Source organism: Anomalospiza imberbis, unplaced genomic scaffold, assembly GCF_031753505.1.
Source record: "Anomalospiza imberbis isolate Cuckoo-Finch-1a 21T00152 unplaced genomic scaffold, ASM3175350v1 scaffold_69, whole genome shotgun sequence".
Classification (NCBI taxonomy): Eukaryota; Metazoa; Chordata; class Aves; order Passeriformes; family Viduidae; genus Anomalospiza; species Anomalospiza imberbis.
The window spans coordinates 435,267-447,404 of record NW_027100303.1 but is presented as its reverse complement, the minus strand read 5'-3'; the positions used below and the strand labels follow the sequence as shown (position 1 = coordinate 447,404).

At 53.1% G+C, this 12,138-nt stretch overlaps 1 protein-coding gene and 2 pseudogenes across 1 annotated transcript in view; 2 read left to right on the top strand and 1 right to left on the bottom strand.

Moving 5' to 3' along the window:
• Positions 1-12,138, bottom strand: part of LOC137467576 (uncharacterized) — a 441,429-nt pseudogene that overhangs the window by 144,321 nt on the left and 284,970 nt on the right.
• The window catches only part of LOC137467577 (zinc finger protein 850-like), a 214,022-nt pseudogene that overhangs the window by 82,816 nt on the left and 119,068 nt on the right, over positions 1-12,138 (top strand).
• LOC137467582 (serine/threonine-protein kinase PAK 3-like) overlaps positions 1-12,138 on the top strand; it is a 42,825-nt gene that overhangs the window by 26,997 nt on the left and 3,690 nt on the right. The gene's annotated exons all lie outside the window — the stretch shown is intronic.

Here is a 12,138-nt window from a genome sequence, read left to right as displayed (position 1 = left end):
GGACCCCACCTGCGCCCCCCCCTCGGCCCCATCGCCCCCGCGAGGGGAATTTGGGGAGGTGGGAGTGGGGCAGCGCCAAGGCCGGGCCCCCCCGCGCTGTCCTGGCGGGAGCGGCTGCAGTGGGGACCGAGTGCGGGCGGAAGCAGCTGAGAGCCCAGCGCTGCCCCAGCCCAACCTGCCCCAGCTCCATCCCTGCTGCCCCTGCGCTGGGATGCTGTGGGTTTGGGGGGAAGAGGGAGCCGGCAGTGGGTGCTGGGCCTGGGGGCAGGAGGAGAAGGGAAGGAGAAGCAGGGTTGAGGAACAAAATGGTCAAAGGATGGACGTGGCAGGAGAAGGTGGGATTGTGCAGGAGAAGGAGGAATAGCAGGAGGAAGAGGAGTGTGAGGAAGAGCAGAGTCACAGGAGGAGGAGCAGAAACAGGAAGCAGCACAAGGTTCCACCCCTCCCTGTGTCTGCAGCCTCCCCCCAGCCCCAGGAGCGCTGCTCCCCCCACATGCAGCAGGTGACTGTGGAGGGGGATCCAGGATTTTCACGGGGTGAATCTTGGTGTTTCTGAGCTTGCTTGGGCTAAATGTTGGTGCTTTGGTTTTATGTGGCAGCTGAATCTTTATCTTTTGGAGGAGGTTTTTGCTGAATTGTGGGGTTTGGGATGTTTTTGATGTGTGTATTGAAGTTTGCAGGATTTGTGGGCTGAATCTTGGTGTTTTGGAGGTTCTTACGTACAAAAACTTACCAATGACTTCTAAGATGAACTTGGGCAGGGAGTAACCTCCAGTCCAAGTTGCGCTCCTCTTGTTTTTTCCCCAAACCAGTATTTTTCATTCCAGGGCGTGGCTGGATGGAGGAGGAGGAAAAGCCCCGGAGATCCTGCCGGAGGAGGAGCTGCAACCGCAGCCCAAAGAGCTGTGGGGAGGAAAGAGCTCCCCTGAGCCAGGAAGGCGGCCGGAGATCCAGCCGGGGCTCGGAGTTGGTGGAGAAGGCTCATGGCAGGGAGGAACCTCACAAGTGCTTGGAATGTGGGCAGGGTTTCAGCCAGAGTTTCAACCTGCTCCGGCACCAGAGGATCCACACTGGGGAACGGCCCTACGAGTGTGGGGAGTGTGGGAAGGGTTTCAGGCGGAGCTCCCACCTGATCCAGCACCAGGTGATCCACACTGGGGAACGGCCCTACGAGTGTGGGGAGTGTGGGAAGGATTTCAGCCGGAGCTCCCACCTGATCCAGCACCAGAGGATCCACACTGGGGAATGGCCGTATGAGTGCTTGGAATGTGGGCAGGGATTCAGCCACAGCTCCAAACTGATCGAGCACCGGAGGATCCACACTGGGGAACGGCCCTACAAGTGTGGGAAGTGTGGGAAGGGTTTCAGGTGGAGCTCCAACCTGATCCAGCACCAGGTGATCCACACTGGGAAACGGCCCTACAAGTGTGGGGAGTGTGGGAAGAGCTTTGGCCAGAACTCTATCCTTAGAAGACACCAGCATATCCACACTGGGGAGAGGCCCTACGAGTGTCCTCAGTGTGGGAAGAGGTTTCACACCAGCTCCAATCTCCTCAAACATGAGCGAATTCACACAGATGAGAGGCCCTTCCGCTGCCCCGACTGCAGGAGAGGCTTCAAGCACAACTCCAGTCTCACTGTGCACCGGCGCATCCACAGCGGGGAGAGGCCCTACGAGTGTGGGGAGTGTGGGAAGAGCTTCTCACAGAGCTCAAACTTGACCCAACACCAACGGAGGCACCACTAAGGGAAGCCCTGAGATAGTGTAAAAATTTAACAGGCTAGAAATCCCTTTGGATTTAGGTAAAATGTTCCTCTTTGTGCTTGCAAACATAAGTAAAATATGCTGTTTAGTCTAGTAACTGGAGCACTAGCAAAACTGCCCCAGCTAAAGAGAAAGAATGCAAATTTGTAAGCTAAAGAGATAAGAAAGACTCCTCCAACCTTGAAACAGACATCGCAGAGTGACCCAGGAGTTCTCTCTGTACTTTCTGACAAAAAGTGAGTACAAGTGTAACTAGCTGTAAGTGTAAGGCAAAATCAGAAGAATGAATATGCATGAACCTATTGTGAAATTCTATGAATATGTAAATTAGCTAGAGTAATAAAAAAGAATCCGGAGTTTTCAGGGACACACATGGCCAGTGAAGGGAAAAGCCTGGCGTGCGCACGGTGCTGCAATACGTACCAAATCTTACAAATCTATCAGAATTGTAAGGTTTTCATTTTCCACCTCAATTCACCCAGCGAGTGCCCCAAGTGAAAGAAGAGCTTCGAGTGAGGGAAGAGAGTGAGGGAAGAGCTTGCAGTGAGGGAAGAGAGTGAGGGAAGAGCTTGGAGTGAGGGAAGAGAGTGAGGGAAGAGCTTTGTGGGCTGCTCCAGCTCCATCCCCCATGGGAGGATCCAGGCTGGATGATCCCCAGTGACCCCCGTTGGGCAGAGCCCTGGTGCCCCCGAATGGGGAATAAAACAGAGAGGAAAACAATGGAGCTGATAAAGGGGCCGATATCTGAGGCCTGACTGAGCAGCAACTGTGGGAGACACAGACACAGTTTAAGTCTCCCTGGGCAAGAAGTGACCAAGCAACCTGTTGTGAGACTTTGTGATAAGATAATGTTCCCAGATGCCGTGATGTCATGAAGAATGTGTAACCAATGGGAAATTGTTAGCAAACATCGAGCCCTATCTGAGCACCACACAAGTAAAACCCTGTATAAACACCTGGTACCCTCAATGAAATTGGCTTCTGATCTAAACTCGGCTGTCCCCGTCTCTCCATCGTGGATAAGCCCCGTTCTGGGTGATCCCGGTTGGGTGGGGGGAAGGTGTTGGAGGGATATTTTTCCCTTCTGCTTGTGCTGCTGTGTTTGGTTGGTAATAAATTCCCTCCGTGTGCCCAGGCTGGGTCTGTTGTCCCTGTGCCAGGGGCAGAGTGACAGCAGGGCTGGGGGGACACACAACCCACCCAAAATCAGCGCGGGGACGGAGGCCACAGGGAGGGGCTGTGGCTGCTCACGGCTCAGGAGCTCTGTGTGCAGAGAAAAGGGGGTGACACCGGGCTGGGGGCCCCGGGGAAGGAGCACACAGGCTCTCCGTTGAGGGGGGACATGACCCCTGGGACCCCCCGGCCTTCTTGCCCAGGTAGAAGCCGAGCCCCGGCGCCAGGAAGACGAAGCCCAACTCGGAGTCCCTCATCCCCATTGGCTTCTTGCTGCAGGCGGCGTCTGGCGACATCTCTGGGGGTCTGCAGGGGTCAGGGCCCCCCAAAACCTCTCACAGACACCCCAAGCCCCTCCAAGCACCCTCCCAGTCACCCCCAGGCCACCCAGGACCTCCTGAAACCTTCCCAAGATCCCTTCCCAACCTCCCCAGCACCCACCAAAGCCTCTCCCATTCCCCTCAGAATCCCACCCCCCCCTTCCAGTTGTCCCTACAGCCCCAGGACCCCCAAACCCTCTCCCTGTCCCTTCCCAGCCCCACCAGGACTCACCCAGACCCCTCCCTGTCCCTTCCCAGCACAAACAACCTCATCCCAACCTCTGCTTTTCCATCCCCAATCTCCTTCCAGCTCCTCCAGGCTCACGCCAATCCCTCCCAGTCATACCCAGCACCCCCGAACTCCCTCCCAGTGTCCACCAGGACCCCTGGAACCCCATCCCACCCTCCCCAGCATCCTTCAAACCCCTTCTCAGCCCTTCCACAACCCTGAGCCCCTATCCCAGTTGAATCCAGAGTATCTCCAACTCCTTCCCAGTTGCTCCCAGCACACCCCAATCCCCCTCCCAGCCCCCCCAGTGCCTCTCCCACTGTCCCTGGCGCTGTGGGGGCCGGGACGTGCCCCAGTGCTGGCTCAGGGGGTGCTCCAGGCTGACGTGCTCCACCTGGCAGCTGCAGGTGACCCCGCACTGGGAGTGGGGGGTTTCCAGCAGCACCAGGAGCTGGTGGCTCCAGTCCCCATTGGGGACCACGTCGGTGGCCACCACATGCCTCAAGAGCTCCTGCTGGCCCTGGAACCACCTCAACTGGATGTGGGCAGGCTAGAAATCATCACGGAGCAGAGCAGGTGGCCAGGGCCGGGCTGGGAGCTCGAGGGTACCAGCGAGATGGACACAGTGGGATGGGCCCTGGGAGAGTTTGGGGACACACTGGGGTCAGCTGGGGGGAACTGGGAGAGATGGGAGAGGGCTGGTGTGGCATTGAGAGGGACTGGGAATGAAATTGGATAGGGTGGGGGAAGGCTGCGACAGAGGGGAGGTCTGGGATTGGGCTGAAAAGGACTTGGATTGGACTGGGAGGGACTGGGAGAGAGGGTGGAGGTCTGGGAGTGGAGTTAGAGGGACTGGGATAGACTCTTAGTGGAATGGCTGTGGGCTGAGAGGAATTGGGAGGGACTCTGGGGACCCTGGGAGGGACTGTGAGGTCCCTGGGAGACACTGGGATGGACTGGGAGAGGCACCGCAGTCCCTTGGGGTGAGGGGGCAGGAGGCACAAGGAGGGCTGGGGGCTCTGGGGCGATTCCCAGGTCTCAGGTGTCTGGCAGTAGAGGTGACCCCAAAAATGCAAAAATCCTTGGTTTCCAGCAGCCAAAGAAGAAGTCGGAATGCATAGGGTTGGCTTCTCAAGGTCGTTTATTTTCTCTTATCTGTTGTCGGGATCTGTGATTTTTAGATGATCCCAAGATGGTAAAGTCTCTGTCTTTCAGCCCCGCTGCCAAAGAAGGAGTCGTAATTCGTCTGTGCTGGTCTTCAAAGGTATTTATTTCTTCTTATCTAAAATATTTTCTCTCTGACCTGCAGCAGGTCTGTCTCACAGGACAGCGTGCGGGGCTCTGCCCCTCAGTGGGATGTTACAAACATTATGTACCAAAAACTACTATGTGTTTTATTTACAATAGCGTCCCAATATCTATCACCCATGTTGAACAGTGTGTCCCCAGCCTAAACCAATAAAAAAATGCCAACACCACAGTGAAACGTGGAGGGCATGAAGAAGAAGAAGAAAAAGGACAAGGCACACCCAGTTTCCTCCATCTTGCCTCCTTTGAACCCCTTACCTAGAATCCTAAAATTCTACTTTTGCACGCATGCCACACTAATTACTACTTATATCAAGCAGTCAGAGCTTGTAATTCATCCTGTAAGACTGAAAACTCTTTTCCATGGATAGAGATCAGACAGTGTCTCTCGGGGCTCTGTACAGGGGGGGTTTCTGACCCCCTGCCAGGGTCCCAGACCTTCCAGGGCAGCCAGAGGGATGCCCTGGATTCCCACAATCTATAACGTGCTTTCTCAAGGAGCTGCGGTCTGTCTAGCAGGTCAGTCTGTGGCAGACTCCCACCCCCTTGGGGTGGTGTTACCATTTTACACTAAACACTACCTGCACTATGTTTACAATAACATGCCAATATCTATCATTTATGTTGTACAGTGCGTCTCTACCTTCAACCAACAGAAAAGTGTCACTGTCGCCGTTGAGCAGGACGGGAGCAGACGGACTCCAAATTAGAAGGCAAGAAATGAAGCTCTGATTTATTTCAAATGCACCGCTCTATTTATAGGGAACATCATGCAGACTAACTTCATTGGTCTTAGAGTAAAAACATCTCACACCACTGGTGTGCAGTGAATGACGCACGGTGGCAGAACATATCTATAAACAATGTGAACAACAAGAGAGATTAGTGAATTATTTACATTCTTCCCCAACTGCTTCCCAGGCTCTCGCCTGGTTAGAAAACCTTCTCTTTTTCTCTCTGACTGAACTGAGAATATCCACATGTCACCATCGCAGCAAGACATGGAGGGCAAGAAGAAGGAGAAGAAGGTCAGGACACACCCAAATCCCTCCATCTTGTCCCCTTGAACCCTGTATTTTAAAACCCTAAAATTCTACTTTTTCACCCTGTGTTAATTCACCTACCACCCTACTCAAACCCTCGTGGCTTGTAATTCCTCATACAACGTTGGCAGTTTTTCCACAGGCTGAAATCGAAGCCACAGGCGTTCTTGACACCATGCCAAGGTCTCCGAGCCTCCTGCCAGGGGCTCGAGCCATCCAGGGCAGCCAGAGGGATGTCCTGGGTTCACACACAGAACTTAAAGAAGAATACAAGTGTCTGAGATAAAGAGAGATAAAGAGAGAGTTTCACTTAATTTGGGGTCGGAACAGGCAAAAAAATTGAATCTGGGTCGCAAACACCAGGAGTGAAAAACTGTTCAGGCTCATCAACATTGATCGGGCAGGTTAATGCATATGCAAATTAATGTTATGCATATGCAGCAGGTTAGGGGATAAAATAAACTGGGGAATTTTCAGGGGAATGAAGGGAAAAAAGATAATTTGCCATTACAAACAAAGTGTAGGTTGGCTGATAAATGAAATCGGACATTGAAAGATGTAAGGAACGGGAGAGGAGGTGGAATGATCTTTGTCTTTTCCAGTAAGGAGGCAGTGACTCTTGCTGTTATCTCTTTGAGAAGGATTTCTTGGCTATCTCATCCCTTTCTTGAGCTGCTAAAAAAATATCTTACATCACATAGTTTCTATTTGAACATTATGATATAACCTAAAACTATATTCACCACACTACTTACAAAGGATTAATACAGTACTACATGTGAAAAATGCAGATTAAAAGATTGGCTTTTCACAAATACTAAAATGAATATGTATTGTGTTCTATTGATGATTAGTAGTGCTGTATTAGCATTTTAATGGTATGGTAACTGTAGTTTTGTAGTTAAAATGTAGCTTTTGTGGTTCAAATAGAAACTATGTATGTGGGATATTTTTTTAAGAAAGGAATGAGGTACTCCATCGAGATAGCCACAATACACCTAAATCTTTTAAAGAAAGAATTTGTGGCTTCCTTATCAGGAGAAACTAACTTCTTCATGCCTCGCTCAGACCTAAAGACGCCACCAAGATTTGGCACTAACCAGACAGAGCTCTTTGTTTTAAATAAAATGTATGCATCATGTGTGAAGGGTATGAATATGCAACAGGCTGTTGCTTTTAAGAGTTGTTTCTTTGTTCACAAGGCAGGATTTTTAGCAGCTTAGTGCCCTAAAAGCATCCAGGGGCATGTAAGTCTTGGCTTTTATTACCTCATATTGTCCTAATCTTAATTGTCCAAATTTTCATTACTCTAATTGTATTACTATTTCTATAACCATTTTATTACTATTAAACTTTTAAAATTTTAAAAACAATTGATTGGCGTTTTTCACACTACAAAATAACTTTCCAACATAATACATACAGTATTCAAGTTAATATTTGCGAAGGGCCAATCATATAATACGCATTTTTCACAATAGCAATAAAATAGCTATAAAAACAGTATCCTGGGCACCAGGACCACCCCGTGCATTGATCCCCCCCTCACTGAGTACCGGGATTGGGACCGGGAACCCCCCCTCGAACCCCGGGACACCTCCAGGCACCGGGACCCCCCGGGCAGCGCCACCCCCGTGCACCGGGACAGGGACTGGGCCCCCCTCGAGCACCGACCCCCCCAAGCACCGGGCCTGGACCCCCCTTTGTGCCCCCCACCCATCACGGGGGTTCCACTCCCTCCCCTTTGACCCCCCTGGAGCCGCGGGACCCCCGGGAACAGCACCGGGACCGGGAGGGGCCCAGAGATGTGAGAAATGGATTCGTAAAGGATTCCCAAAACCTGGCAGAAAGCTCACACAGCCTTGGACTTGTCCATACAAATGCTGAGATTTTATTGTGCCAGCGAGCAGCTGCAAGGAATTATCGATAATCAAAATCAGTATTGAGCAGCAGAGCAAAATGCTCGTGGTCAGTAGGAACCTGCAAAAGCCAATAGAGAAATGCAAAAAGCCAACAGAAATGCAGAAGCCAGTAGAGAAATTCAAAAAGCCAATAGAGAAATCCAAAAGCATTCTGAGTGTTAGGAATGAGAAGCTTGACTCAGCCAATATATCAAGCAGGGGTCCTTGAGCAGCTGCCCCAGAACCTCCGCCGGGGTCTCCCAGTGCAGCCAGAACCACTCGGCCTGGGGTCCCCAAAGACTTCAGCAAGGCCCAAGTCCCTCCCAGGAACCCTCAGCTCCCTCAAACCCAGCATCCCCCACATCCCCTGCAAGTTCCCCCCATGGCACCGGCCATGGCCACGTCCCCACATGTCACTGGCCATGTCCCACCATGTCCTCAACCATGGCTGTCTCCCCACCATGTTTCAATCCCTGTCATTGTCCCCACATCTCCATCCATGCCTGTGTCCCCTCATGTCCCCATGAATGGCCCTGTCCCCCTCCATGTCCATGTGTCCCCATGTCACTCTCCATGTCTGTGTCCCACCATGTTGTGTCCTACCATGACCACACCCATATCTTAGTTCAATGTCTATTTTTACCTCAGTATTGGACATTTTGAAGGGATGAAGAGAAATGAAAAGAAAACCAAGGCCAAAAGGAAAGGATTTCCGTGTCCCTGCCGGCTGAGGATCCACATGCTTGGGTAGAAGGGAAGACCCTTTTGTGGTGGAGTTTCACCCCACTGTCTCCAAAATCTTGGTCTTTTTCCCACTTTTTCACCATTTGGCTGTGGAAGATGCCCTTTGGCAATAGGAAATCAAAATCATGGAATCCCTGAAATTGGAAAAGACCTCCAAGACCATTCAGTATTACTTGATGCCACCAGCAGAGAGGACGTAATGCAAAAGATGTCCTGGGGTTGAAAGTCAACAAATCCATTCTCCCCAGGGAATTCCCATTTTTGGTCTGTGTCCTGATGGATGCTCCTGCCAGGGGTTCATCCAGGTGCCCACGGGGAGCCAGGAAGATGTGGAGCACTCCATCCAGGTGTCTTCCCAACAGGGATCACCAAGACAACAGATCACCAGGGCTCTACCCAATGGGGGTCACTGGGGATCATCCAGCCCGGATCCTCCCATGGGGGATGGAGCTGGAGCAGTGCACAAAGCTCTTCCCTCACTCCAAGCTCTTCCCTCACTCGGGGCACTCACACGGCTTCCCTTAGTGTTGCCTCCGTTGGTGTTGGGTCAAGTTTGAGCTCCTGGAGAAGCTCTTCCCACACTCCCCACACTCGTAGGGCCTCTCCCCACTGTGGATGCGCCGGTGCCTGGTGAGGTGGGAGTTTTGGTTGAAGCCCTTCCTGCAGTCGGGGCAGCGGAAGGGCCTCTCATCTGTGTGAATCCGCTCATGTAGGAGGAGATCGGAGCTGGTGTGAAACCTCTCCCCGCACTGGGGACACTCGTAGGGCCTCTCCCCGGTGTGGATGCGCTGGTGTCTTCTCAGTTTGGATCTCCACCCAAAGCCCTGCCCACACTCCCCACACTCGTAGGGCCGTTCCCCAGTATGGACCACCTGGTGCTGGATCAGGGCCGAGCTTCTTCTGAAGCTCTTCCCACACTCCCCACAATCGTAGGGCTTTTCCCAAATGTGGATCCTCTGTTGTCGCATCAGTTTGGAGCTGTGGCTGAAACCCTTCCCACACTCCCCACACTCATAGGGCCGTTCCCCAGTGTGTATTCCCTGGTGCCAGATCAGCTTGGAGCTGAAGCTGAAGCCCTGCCCACATTCCAAGCACTTGTGTGGCTTCTCCCTGCCATGAGGCTTCTCCACCAGCTCTGAGCTCCAGCTGGATCTCTGGTTGCCTTCCTGGCTCAGGGGGGGTCTTTCCTCCCCACAGCTCCCTGGGCTGGGTTTGCAGCCCCTCCTCCGGCAGGATCTCCGGGGCTTTTCCTCCTCCTCCATCCAGCCACACCCTGAGAATGACAAATCCTGGTTTGGGGAAAAAACAAGAGGAGAGCACCTGGGACTGGAGGTTCCTCCTTGCCCAAGTTCATCTCAAGAAGTCATTGGGAATCTTGTGTCCATGTAAATCTCCACTATATCAAGGTTCAGCCCAAAAAAAAAAAAAAATCACCCAGGAGTTCCCTATCTCTGATCTCTCCACTTTTGGCGTTCCAGAGGTTTGCTTTCCTTGGGATGATGGGGATCCAATGGCCCCAAGGGTTCCCCCTTCTCCGACGTCCTGATTAGGGATAATCCAGGGGCTTTTGGGGATCCATGGGGTCCCTTCTGCCCTGATTGTCTACTTTGATCTACTTTGAGATCCAAGGCGTCCCAGGGGTCCCTCCTTTCCAGGCTCCCCCCCTTTCCAGCCAGCCGGGGGTCCCCCAGCTCCAGGATCACCCCTCTCTGCTCCCCCCACTCCGGGGGTCCCAGGGGTTCCCCTCCTCTGCTCCCCCGGATGTCCCCAGGACCAATGTCCTCCCCCTGGTGACCCTGGGCAATGGCCACGTGGACTCCCAAAGATCCCCCCAAGGGGCTCAGCTTTGGGGTCCTGCAAGATCCAAACCTACACACAAAGAGAGAAAAAACCCTCCCAGGGTCTATTTGGGCCTCCCAGACGATATTTGGGGCTCAGTTCCACAATCTGCAAGCTCCAAACACACCCCAATAAAAAAACCCTCTCAGGGACCCCCCGACAGATTTGGGACGAGCTCCCCCTCCCCTCTCACCTGCAGGATGAGCTGGGGGCGATGGTCCCAGGGCCAAGGGTACTGCGGCCACAGGGGGCACTGGAACCTCCTGTTTCTCCTCCTTTTCCTGCTCCTGCTCCTCCTCTTCCTCTCTCCCTCCTCCTCCTCCTTCCTCATCCCACCTTCTGCCCAGTTCCTGCCTTCTCTATATTTAGAGTGGAGAACCTTGCTTGTTTTTAGAACGAGAACAAAGATCCCAGATGGAACATGGCTTGCTGGTTTTAGCCAGAAGTGTCAGTGACTAAAGGTCATGTTTGCTCTGCTTTGGTGCCGTCCTTGTTCCTCCTCAGTGTTCAGGCTGGGCTATGGGGTGTCCTTGTTTGCTGCATTTTCAGAGCTCCTCCTGGATCCTTTGGACAACAGGCTGTGCCCTGGGAGGGTTCTTTGTGCTCCTTTGTGACACAGGAGAACCTTCCAGGCGGTTTCTGCGTGAGCTGCTGCTGTGATGTCACAGGAGCACTGCCACGTCCCCGAGGTGTTCCCGTTGCTGTGGCACACGGAGGCCTCAGTGTCCAGAGTGGCTCTGGGCACTGCTCGTTGCCGGAGGATCCTCCTGCCCGAGGCATTCTCAGCAGCCAGCCCAGCCCTGACGGGTGTCCTTCTGTGCTTGCAGGGCTACAGTCTGCAGACGTGTGCAGCGCAGCCAAAATGATCCAGCACGTGGCTGCTGCAGTTTGCACGCTGTACTCTGTGGCGTATGCGGGGTATTTTTTAACCCACTTGGCACGTAAGTCGAGGTTTTCCCTCGGTGCTGTGGCTTTGGGCTTGCTGTGTGCTTGCTGTTCTTCCTCTGGGTCTGAGCTGACTTTGTAACCAAATTGCCATGAAGACACCATTGCTTTGGGAGAGCTCCTGGCAGCAGCTGCAGCTGGAAAAGGGGGTGTCTGCAGCCAGCGGGGCGTGCACAGCATTTGCAATGAGCCCTGGGGGGTTCTGTTCCCTCAAGCGGGGAGTCTGTGGCAGCAGAGCCTGGAACTGCCTGTCCAGCCAAGAGCTGACCCAGCCCAGTATTTTGTGCTGTTCTCTTGCTGTGTGAAGGGACTGTGGCTCCTGGAGGGACGCTGTGAAAGCAAAATGCTCTCTCGGGGTTGCCTTGCTCCGGGGCATTTCCCACCACAGGCAGTTTTTTCCTGACAGCATCTGGTTCACGTTCCCTCTCCCGTTGCAGGGCACCTCATGAGTGGATCCCGAGCAGCTCCTCCTTCGGTGAGTGGGAAAGGAACCTTTGGTGTTTGGAATTGTGCAGCAAGTTGTGAGCTCGGCATGTGGCAGCCATGTGCCATCCTGGGAGGCTGAAGGAAAGTTCCTGTCAGTGTCCTTGCAGCAGCAAAGGGATCCCTGGGAGTTTTCTCCTTTTCTGCTGAAGAGCTTTTGAAGAGCTGCAGGTCTGGTTTTGCAGGCAGAGCATTGCTTGCTGGCTCTAGCCATGGTGGAATATGGAATTCCCAACAATAAGGGGCACTGTCGACTTTAGCCCATTGTTAGTTTGAACAGCTCCAAACCCAATTTCTGCTTAGTGCAGCTGGATGTGCAGCTGAGGGGAAATAAGGTGATAACTGAGACAAAACTTCCCATCCCTCACGCTGCCGTCTGTCCACAGGG